We start from the raw sequence: 12446 nt of genomic DNA, 5'->3' as shown, positions 1-12446 counted from the left end.
ACACAACCCAGAAGGATGTTTCCCTACTGTTGTGAAGGATCAGATTAAACCGAATATATATATTTATTTATATATATATATTTAATAGTATTTGTATATCGTTTGATATCCCCTGTATATTCCTTGTACAATATGCACTGAATATCCCTTTAGTCTACTAAACAGCCCATAATAGTTTCATTCTACCATTGGACGAGAACCTGGCGCCAGCAGCCATACCCCTAGGTTCAAGTTCAATCGTGCCGCCCAACATGTCGTGGCAAGCCCGGTTCCGCGTAGGAATACGTCTGGCGAAATACGAATGGTACTATTTGTTCACAGCGCATATATATATGGCGCAAGTAAAGTAGAACTTTCTTTTAGTCCATTAGTTCTTTACCCTCCAACCGAGTAACAGACGCGAAGCCTCACCCACGACGCACGTGTGGTGCAGTAAGGCCTACTTGGCCTCAGAATAGGCATTGAGATATCGTGTGGATTAATAGTTGAATTGTCATAGTTTGGCACTATACCGTCGAGTTGGACGTATTCTATTAAGCTAATAATAGTCTATTTATGTATAGTGCATCGTTCGGTTAGAGTTATAAAGTTATCAGTACCCCCATCGTTCCTGACGTTATCTGGAGTCTTAACCAGGCTGGGCAGACCACTAGTGGTGCTTGCATCCGAGGAGCTCCGGGCCAGGGCGACTGGACCTGTACATTGGATTACTCTACCCGGACGACGGCGAGCCTTCCACGGCTTGGATTATGCTTTGGGTGCTTTGATTATTCCATGGATAACGGCCAACACTGCGGAGTGTTGGAACTACCCCCCGGAGAGGAGCAAGGTGAGACGGCGCTCTACACCAGTGAGGTCGCCTCACGTCTCTCCGTTGTGGACCGGCAGCTACCGTCCACCAGAGGGTCCAGCTGTATTCATCTGCGGACCGAGGTTCTGTGGGCACCGTGTTCAAGACTTTGAATTCTCCCAAGAAACCGTCGGCCAGATGGGATACCGCCAGCGGCTTCTCTAACCCCCCCCTCCTACTGTCTTACAACCAGCGGGACCCCCCCCCCCCTTAGTGTATCCAGCTATAATCATTTAAGTACCATCGCTATAGTTTCCTAAAGAACCGGGTTGTATACTTACTCCCTGCGTAACCAGAGATTGGACATTCAATGTTGATTTACCTACGAATACTCATTTGCCATACAAGTGCATTTCAAATCATAAGTGTAAACAAGTGAACGTTGTATATACCTTTTGCTATATTAAATATTCGATTTGTACATTTGTGTGGACTTCGTTTCATCAGGTGGGAAAGTGTTCATCATATCTATATCATGTACTGGATGGCCAGAAGTTAAAGTACAAGAGGTAGTGGTTTAATAATACCATACTTAACAATACAGTCAGGGAATTGTACCCCTCAGTTACAATTGGTCCTTCGAGCCGGATGGTAACTAGTGTAATATTAATATAGTATTATTAATATTAAAATGGCCTATGATGAACACTCCACGAAACGGTCCTCCTAACCTAGAACGCCCGCGGCGCAGACGACAGACACCTCAGTACTTAGAGGATTACGCTGTCAGTCAACTACCTAGCCTTCGACAAACGGTAAACGCGGTAAAAGTAGAAAGTAAAATTATGTCTGACCTTAACGACCAGGTTTCCCCGACCACAGAGGCCCTAGTGGGTCCTAATGTAACTGACCAAGCTCACGTGGGGACCAGGAGGGAGCTGACATGCCTTTACCCCCCGCCAATACCGAAGAAGTAGTCCCCGACCAGCCCCGGGAGGAAGACAACCCTACAGAGAGAGAACTCTGCACGGAAGAAGAGGAGGAGAGCGCCGAGGAAATAGAGCTCCAGGACTCCCCAACGAGTACACCCAGGAGCGGCTCACCCAGGAGCGGCTCACACAGGAGCGGCTCACCTCCACAACCGCCTTCCCCCAGCGAAGCGGAGAGGATGCTACAACAGGCGTTCCTCGTCAGCCTGACAGCCTCTACCGAACGCGATCGACTCCAAGCACAGACGCTTAGCGAGCGCGAACATTTTATCATTGAAAGAGAATGCCTCCAAGCGCAGCAACGGAGCGAAGAAGAGCGCACACGCCTGGAGATGAGACGCCTTCAGACGGAAGAGAATATGGCAAGAGACCGGGCCGACGCCCAGCGCGCCGCTGCCGGTGCCCAAAGAGAAGCAGATCTCACCAAGCGCGAAGTCGAGCGCGACAAGTTACAAGCGCAGCTAATGGAGCAGCTGATCCGCAAGGCAACACCCTCTCCCTCCGCCAGGGGTTCAAGGAACTCGTCGAGACAACAGTCAAGGGCAGCGTCTCCTCACCGAGCAAGCGACCCTGAACTTGACCAACAGACCGAGCCTATACCCCCCGCAGATCCCCTTCCCAGACCGGTCCAAGCGAGACCCAGCTACAAGGAAGGAGCGGCATACACTGCGGAGAAGCTAAATAAACGATTACAGGATCTGGAAGACCTGATAGAGGAAGAAGAGGGAGAGGAGGAGAACCAAGCCCGACGACAGCACAGTACTCCACCGGACCAGGAGGTCCAGTACAGCCCAGGCTATACCCCCGCGGCGCTGCGCTACAGACCCCCGACTCTATTCACGGGTGAGCACGACGCACGACCAGCCCCGAGGAATAGCACCTGGACCAGCGGGCCATGGTACCCTGTCAGTACCAGCCCACAGAGAGGCGCAAGAGGGGACTCGCCTAGGAGGTCTCTCCCCCAACGCTCGCCGATGTATCAGCCATCCACGGCGTCATACATTGCCACGCCGTCATTTCCAGACTTCGCCTATGAGAGTCGAGCACAGTACACGGAGCTCCGGATGTGCTTAGAGACAATGATGGTGGATGTCGCTGATGAACGCCACAAGTATGCAATATTACTGAAGCACCTGAAAGTACCGCGAGCGCACAATATAGCGCTAGCCTATGCCACCTCTACGACACCATACACAGCGGCCCTAGCGGCGCTGGACCAGAGATATGGACGTATATGGGATTACGTAATCCAAGAGATAAGGCATATTGATCGCCTACCCCCAGCAACAGACAATCGCTCACTAGACGACCTGTCAATCAAAGTGCAGTCCCTGGTAGGGATGCTGGGAGCGCAACGGGAAAAGGGCATGCATGAGCTATACGCCAACTCTAACGTCGAGAGGATTTTGGAGAAGCTGCCACCCGCAAGACAAGAGCGTTTTAGGCGGCAGAGGGACTACCGGGATCCTAACGGCCCCGAACCATCCCTCCTTGATCTAGCCGACTTCCTGGCGAGAGAAGTCAGCAGCTTACGACTGGATACGTTCGGACGGAGCACGCCAAGCTCCAGAGAGGGACCCAGGAGAATAAATGATGGAAGAAGATCGGTGACTGTCATGCACCAATCAGAGTCAGTACCGAGCAGTAAGAGCCACAGTACCCCCTCAAGAAAAGAGAAGTGGAAGATGGTATGCCCCTACTGTGAGAAAGAACACTGGCTGTCACAATGTGACCTGTTCACAAAGATGAATGCAGAAGAAGTGAGTCAATGGATAAAGTCCAACAGGCGCTGTTACCGATGTGCGCGACCACACATGGCAGCCGAATGCCGCCTAAAGAAAAGGTGCAGTCGGTGCGACGGAGCCCATCTAGATATACTACACGACAATAACAGAAGACGGCCTTCACCTGCACCATCGAGCGGCACCAAGGCAAGTGTCATGTACATTGACCCCGCCAGCAGCAGCGGCGCCCAAGTGCTCTTAAAGGTAGTCCGTGTGACATTGAGCTACCAAGATAAAGTCATGGACACTTACGCCGTCCTTGATGACGGGTCAGAGAAGACCCTTCTGCTCGCGTCCGCTGCGGCCCAGCTGGGACTGCGGGGGAGCGAGAACGAAATAACGATTCGGACAATAAGAAGAGATTTAAAGACGATAAAGGGCGAGAATGTCTCCTTCACTATCGCAGCAGACGGGCAGCCAGAGCAACGGTATAGGATTACAAATGCTTTCACCAGCCAAGAAATAGGACTATCGCAGTACACCTACCCTATCGCCAAGTTGATGGATAAATATGTGCACCTGCGACAACTACCTATCCCGCTCATAGACGGCGCTACCCCGACCCTGCTGATAGGCTCCGACCATGCAGAACTCATAGTCCTGATTGACCGGGTCCATACAGGACCCCGAGGCTGTCCTGCAGCAGTCGAGACCCGCCTAGGGTGGACCCTACAAGGCCCCCTCGCTAAATCTCTCAACCGAACAGCAGCCACTAGCTGCCTCCACTCCAGAACGACAGAAGAAGACACCACTCTCCTGCAACATGTCGAGAGGCTATGGACACTAGAGACAATGCCCTTTAAGAACGAAAAGAAAGATATTCGTTCTAAAGAAGACATTTACGCCATCAACCTACTCGAGCAAGGGACAAAGAGAGTCACAGTCGGCGGAGTGATGAGATACGCAACTCCACTCCTGAGGCGAGAGGGAATGCCCACCTTTCACGCAAAGAAAGACGCCACGGAGCGCTATCTATTGAACACGGAGCGGCGCCTAGCCAAAGACCCCGCTCAAGAGAGTGTGTACCGCGCTGAGATTGAGAAGCTAATCACAGCGGGACACGTGACAAAGATTGACATTAAAGAGGCCGATCAGACGACCGAATCATGGTACGTGCCGCATCACAAGGTCCACCACAACGGCAAGGATCGCATTGTGTTTAACTGCAGCTACCAGATCGGATCCCAAAATCTGAATAAAGAGCTCTTGCCCGGCCCCACACTCGGCCCCTCCCTACTAGGCGTGCTACTGCGCTTCCGCCAGGACAAGGTGGCTATCAGCGGGGATATCAAAGGGATGTTCCTGCAGGTGAGACTAGTGGAGGAGGACAAGCCCCTGCTGCGGTTCCTATGGAGAGAGAGGATCGGAGATGAGAACCCAGCCATCTACCAGTGGGAAGTACTCCCCTTCGGAACCACATGCAGCCCGTGCTGTGCTACATTTGCACTACAGAAACACGTCGCAGAGGACCCAGCAGCAGATGAAGAGGTCCGACACAGTGTGAAGAACAGTTTCTACGTGGACAACTGTTTACAAAGCGTTTCGACTCAAGAAGAAGCCGAGGCTCTCCTAATCAAGCTACGCGCCTCCCTGATCAAAGGCGGCTTTGATCTCAGGCAGTGGGCCAGCAGTGACCCGCACGTATTGCGCAGCCTCTCCCCCGCGGACAAGGCTGCCAGCAGCGAGACCTGGATGGCGACCATCCCAGGAGAAGCCCAAGAAATGACACTAGGACTAGTCTGGCGCTTCAAAACAGACTCGCTCCACTATAGACACAAACCCCTGGCTCCAGAGCAGGGAAGGTCGACGGCGACACCGACCACCAGACGGAGTGTGTACAGAACACTCGCCAGACAATATGACCCGTTGGGATGTATTCTACCTTACACCACCAGGGCAAAGATGATTGTACGAGCACTATGGGACAAGGACCAGGGCTGGGACGACCCAATACCCGCACACCTTGCCTCAACATGGAGAGAGTGGGAGACGGAACTCCGCTCACTCCCAGGCGTCAATATACGCCGCAGCTACTTCCCATCCACAGTGAGGCCAGAGACATGCAAGATTGATCTACACGTCTTCAGCGACGCCTCCGAAGTAGCCTATGGATCGGTGGCCTACTTGCGTGCCCAAGAGAAGGGAGGAAAGATACACACTGCTTTCATCCTGGCCCGCTCAAGAATAGCCCCACGAAAGCAACAATCTATCCCGCGTCTAGAGCTCTGCGCAGCCCTAGCAGGAGCGCATCTAGCCACGTTAATCCAACGTGAACTCACCATTCCGGTGCACAGAACAATCTTGTGGTCAGATTCCACGACAGTACTCACATGGATCAAGTCTGATTCATGCAGATACAAAGTCTTCGTGGGAGTCAGAGTCACCGAGATTCAAGAGTTAACAGAAGCAGCGAGCTGGCGGTATGTGGACACCAAACACAACCCAGCTGACGTCATCACCCGGGGAATGTCTCTGGATGACCTCACCCGTCGCAACATCTACAGTGACGGACCAAAATTCCTCAAGCTCTTCGAAGAAGAGTGGCCTACGCCCACCCCACGGGAAGCAAGTAACGAGGAGGCTGAGAACAAGAAACCTATGTTCTGTGGACTGAGCACAGTCGCCTCCACAGACCCCAACATAGATGACTGCATTACCCTAGAGAGTGCGCAGCAGAGGACATTCCTGTGGCACCACCCAGAGATTCAGTCCACCACTGACATTTCAGCAGCTGACTACGAAGAAGCAGAACTTCTTCTACTACAACGAGCCCAGAGAGACTCGTTCCCCGATGAGCTAGACTGTCTACAGGGAGGAAAGCCCGTCCCATCAGACAGCAGACTGCTCCACCTGGCACCCGAGAGTGACGCCCATAATCTCATCAGAGTGGGTGGTCGCCTGCGGAGAGCCCCCGATCTACCGGATGACATTAAGTACCCGATAGTTTTGAACAGCCGACACAAGGTCACAGAGCTGATCATAAAGAAATACGACGAGGATGTACACCACGCAGGAGCAGAGAGAGTCTTCGCGGAGATCAGACGTCGCTATTGGATACTTCAAGGAAGAGAAGCGGTGCGACGCTTCCAGCGAACCTGTCTAGACTGCCGAAAGTGGCGCGCGCAGCCCAGCATACCACGGATGGCTGACATACCTCCCTGTCGCCTCCGACTCGGCGACAAGCCATTCCACTCCACAGGCATGGACTGTTTTGGCCCGTTGTATATAAAGAGAGGAAGAGGAACCGAGAAGCGGTGGGGTATTGTATTCAAATGCATGACCACCAGAGCGATACATATCGAGCTCCTTCCGACCATGAGCACAGACTCATTCCTTATGGCCTTCCGAAGATTCACATCACGGAAAGGAAAACCGTCTACATTGTTGTCTGATCACGGGACAAACTTCAAAGGCGGAGAAAGAGAGCTGAGAGAGAGCTTCCAAGCTATGGGCCCAGAACTTAAGACCCACCTAGCTCCATCCCAGATTGACTTCCAGTTTAATCCCCCGAACGCACCCCACTTCGGTGGAACCTGGGAACGAGAAGTACGTTCTATAAAGACAGCCCTGTACGCCGTGCTTGGGGCCCAGACTGTGGCGGAGGAAGTCCTAATGACAGTCCTCACGGAGATCGAGGGAGTATTGAACTCAAAGCCCCTCGGTTACGTCTCCAGTGATGTAGCAGATGTCGACCCAGTCACCCCCAACACACTCTTAATGGGGCGGCTGGACCCCGCGCTACCCCAGACAATGTACAGGCCTGAAGAAGCGAACGGCCGAAGAATGTGGAGGTACAGTCAAGTACTAGCTGACAAGTTTTGGAGCAGCTTCCTACTCCACTACCTACCGTCTCTACAGACCCGCCAGAAGTGGGTAAAAGAGAGAGACAATTTGACAGAAGGAACAGTCGTCATGATTATTGACCAGTCACTACCCAGAGCTATGTGGCCGGCTGGCCGCGTAAGCAAAGTGATCACCGGTGCCGATGGCAAGGTCCGAGCAGCTGAAGTACTCGTCCAAGGGCGCACTTACACACGACCCGTGGCGAGGCTAATAGAACTGCCCCGACTCCCAGATACTATCGATGATGACCATGACCCCATGACTTTGTGAGTTGACTGACCCTTACAGCGGACCTTGAGTGGTAGACAGTGCGGTTAATCTGTCTCTGCTTAGCTAATTAGGTGGGACTAATTAGGGGGCGGCTGTTGTGAAGGATCAGATTAAACCGAATATATATATTTATTTATATATATATATTTAATAGTATTTGTATATCGTTTGATATCCCCTGTATATTCCTTGTACAATATGCACTGAATATCCCTTTAGTCTACTAAACAGCCCATAATAGTTTCATTCTACCATTGGACGAGAACCTGGCGCCAGCAGCCATACCCCTAGGTTCAAGTTCAATCGTGCCGCCCAACATGTCGTGGCAAGCCCGGTTCCGCGTAGGAATACGTCTGGCGAAATACGAATGGTACTATTTGTTCACAGCGCATATATATATGGCGCAAGTAAAGTAGAACTTTCTTTTAGTCCATTAGTTCTTTACCCTCCAACCGAGTAACAGACGCGAAGCCTCACCCACGACGTACGTGTGGTGCAGTAAGGCCTACTTGGCCTCAGAATAGGCATTGAGATATCGTGTGGATTAATAGTTGAATTGTCATAGTTTGGTACTATACCGTCGAGTTGGACGTATTCTATTAAGCTAATAATAGTCTATTTATGTATGGTGCATCGTTCGGTTAGAGTTATAAAGTTATCAGTACCCCCATCGTTCCTGACGTTATCTGGAGTCTTAACCAGGCTGGGCAGACCACTAGTGGTGCTTGCATCCGAGGAGCTCCGGGCCAGGGCGACTGGACCTGTACATTGGATTACTCTACCCGGACGACGGCGAGCCTTCCACGGCTTGGATTATGCTTTGGGTGCTTTGATTATTCCATGGATAACGGCCAACACTGCGGAGTGTTGGAACTACCCCCCGGAGAGGAGCAAGGTGAGACGGCGCTCTACACCAGTGAGGTCGCCTCACGTCTCTCCGTTGTGGACCGGCAGCTACCGTCCACCAGAGGGTCCAGCTGTATTCATCTGCGGACCGAGGTTCTGTGGGCACCGTGTTCAAGACTTTGAATTCTCCCAAGAAACCGTCGGCCAGATGGGATACCGCCAGCGGCTTCTCTAACCCCCCCCTCCTACTGTCTTACAACCAGCGGGACCCCCCCCCCCCCCCCTTAGTGTATCCAGCTATAATCATTTAAGTACCATCGCTATAGTTTCCTAAAGAACCGGGTTGTATACTTACTCCCTGCGTAACCAGAGATTGGACATTCAATGTTGATTTACCTACGAATACTCATTTGCCATACAAGTGCATTTCAAATCATAAGTGTAAACAAGTGAACGTTGTATATACCTTTTGCTATATTAAATATTCGATTTGTACATTTGTGTGGACTTCGTTTCATCAGGTGGGAAAGTGTTCATCATATCTATATCATGTACTGGATGGCCAGAAGTTAAAGTACAAGAGGTAGTGGTTTAATAATACCATACTTAACAATACAGTCAGGGAATTGTACCCCTCAGTTACACCTACTGTACACAACGTCTGATTAAGGCCACAGTGCCCCAACCGTAATCTACAGATTATAACAGAGTCTCTTCTCGCCCCCCCAAAAGAGGCCCCCATCCTCCTGACAGAGGGCTGGATAAAAATTCAAAGAAACAGACTAAGAAATGACGTAAACACCATGATCAAAACCGCAAAAAAATAATTCATCAATGGCAAAACTGAGGAAAACAAAAACAAACCATGTGAACTTTGGAAATTACTCAATAATCAACTAGGCTGCAGTAAAAAACTTAAAACCAGATTCTCAAACCTAAACATGAAGACGGACAACACGCTCATCACAGACAAGCTGGATGTAGCCAATTACTTAAACATCTTTTTCACAAACATAGCCACAACACTTGTAAACAAACTACCCTCCCACTCAGGACATTATGGGGTAGAACACATAGTAGAATACTACAAAAACCTAGGGGTCCGCAAAGACAACTTCAAACTAGAAATGGTAACAACCGATGAGGTACTCAAAAAACTGAGCGCCCTCCAACCTAACAAGGCCACTGGCCATGACAACATCCCCTCCAAATTCCTCAGAGACGCAGCAGCCGCCATCACCCCAGTCATCACACACATAATAAACCTCTCCATAAAACAGGGACACGTCCCCAAGGACTTCAAAATTGCAAGAGTGATCCCTCTGCACAAAAAGGGCAGCAAATTAGACCCAGGCAACTACCGCCCTGTTTCTATTCTTACCTCCATCTCGAAAGTCATGGAGAAAATAGTCTACGAACAGGTAGAAAAGTACCTGGCGGAAAAAAACCTAATCTACGAATTCCAATCTGGCTTCAGAACATCCCACTCCACTGACACATGCCTTCTCTATTTGAACGACCACATCAAACAAGAGGTGGACGCAGGCAAATACTGTGGCATGGTCATGCTGGACCTACAAAAGGCCTTCAACACTGTCAATCACTCCATTCTGATTGACAAGCTAAAAGCAATTGGTTTTGATAGTTTATCAGTGAGCTGGATGCAATCCTACCTGGAGGGGAGAGAACAGATGGTTGAGGTAAACGGTACTCTATCCCCCCCCCCTCACAGTGAGCTGTGGTGTTCCACAAGGAAGCATACTAGGACCGCTACTGTTCCTAATTTATGCAAATATTGTCACAAGGAAAGATGAAATTACCTATCCTTGACAAAAGCAAATATGTGATGTAATAATCTGTATATGTTTTGTTGTCTAAAATAAATACCATACCATACCATACCTACCTGGGTTCCATCCTAGAGGCAAATCTTTCCTGTGACAAAATGGCATCCAATGTAATAAAAAAAGTCAACCAAAGAACGAGATTCTTGTACTGGATCTCCTCTCTGGTAAACAAGAATACCCTGAAGACTCTAGCAGGAGCACTCATTCAAGGGTACTACGACTATGCTTGCACCTCATGGTACCAAAGCACCTCAAAGGTGCATGCTAAAAACAAGATTACAAACATCACAAAACAAACTAGTCAGACTACTACTTGACCTTACCCCTAGAACCCACCTCACCCCTGCACACTTTGACAACCTAGGATGGCTTAGAGTAGACGACAGAGTACAGCAACTTGCAATGGGCCTGGTCTACAAGATACACTATACGACTAAGGTACCCATGTACATGTCAAAATACTTCCCAAAGGTCAGTGAATACCACGACCAGAACACCAGAGGAAACTCAACAAATCATGTTAAACCCAGATTCGGCTCAAACAAGGGACTAAACACGTTTCACAATTATGCCACATCAATGTGGAACGCTCTACCCAAAGCTGTAAAGGAATGTGAATCCCTACCCACATTCAAAACCGCTCTTAAAGAGCACCTACGGGAGGCTGCAATTCGAAACTGGCCACTGTAAATGTCCAATGAATTTGAATACCGTATATGTCACAAATGTATCAGTACTAAATACCTATATGTCCCTATGCCATAAATGTCATGTATGTTGAGTATGTCATAAATGTCAATATGAAATGAAAATGGGGGACCCTGATGTAAACAAGACAAACGTCTTTCTCTGGTCTGCATCCCCTTAACAATTGTGTGTATTGAGCCGTACTGTATTGTACCCATTCTGCAATCTGTTAAATAAAGTTTTCATTCATTCATTCATTCATTCATTCATACAATAAAAGTGCCTCCCCATGGTCTCCGAGTCCCACCTACACTGCCACTCCCTCAAAACCCCCTCCCTAATTTTCCCCCTCAGCTCAGCCCGCCCTAACTGTACAGACAGATCCGGGGCCATTCTACCTAATGAGCCTTTGGCTATGCCATCCACAATTTCATTCTCTACAACTCCTGAGTGCCCTGGGACCCAGCAGAACTTTACCTTACAGCCAACCTTCTCCAGCCTAAACAATACCATCAAAATCTCCTGGATCAGGTCAGGCCGAGCCTTTGACTTGCCCTCTCTCAAGGCCACCAAAGCCGCCGCTGAGTCCGAGCACAGAAGTACTGTTCTGAAGGATCAGATTAAACCGAATATATATATTTATTTATATATATATATTTAATTGTATTTGTATATCCCCTGATATCCCTTGTATATTCCTTGTACAATATGCATTGAATATCCCTTCTAGTCTACTGAACATCCCATAATAGTCTCCATTCTACCATTGGACGAGACCTTGGTGCCAGGTCGCCATACCCCTCAGACCAGGTTCAATCGTACCGCTCAACATGTATGGACAAGTCCTAGTTCCGCGTAGGAATATGTCTACCGCACCACTAATGGTACTATTTGTTCATAGTGCGTATATATACTGCGCTATTAAAGTAGAGCTTTCTTTTAGTCCAGTTCCTTACCCTCCAACAGAGTGACAGACGCAAAAGCCTCCCCGCGAACCACGTGTGGGCAGTAAGGCCAATTCGGCCCAGTATCGGCATTGAGACATCGTGTATATTAATATTTGAATAGTCATATTTGGCACTATATCGTCGAGTTGGACGTATTCTATTAAGCTAATAATAGTCTATTCATATGTAGTGCCTCGTGCGGTAAGAGTTCTATAGTAATCAGCACCCCCATCGTTTCGGGCATCAGCTGGACGCTTATCCAGGGTGGTTGACCCCACGTGAAGCTGCACCCGAGGAGCTCCAGGCCAAAGAGCGAGTGGACCTGTATATTGGATTATTCTACCGACGACGGCTAGCCTTCCCCGGCTTGGATTATGCTTTGAGTACTTTGATTATTCTATGGATAAAGGCCAACACTGCGGTGTGTTGGAAATACCCCCCCG

This window comes from Notolepis coatsorum (genome assembly GCF_963971535.1).
Source record: "Notolepis coatsorum genome assembly, chromosome: 13".
In the NCBI taxonomy this organism is placed as follows: Eukaryota; Metazoa; Chordata; class Actinopteri; order Aulopiformes; family Paralepididae; genus Notolepis; species Notolepis coatsorum.
Note: the sequence above shows the minus strand (reverse complement) of the source record.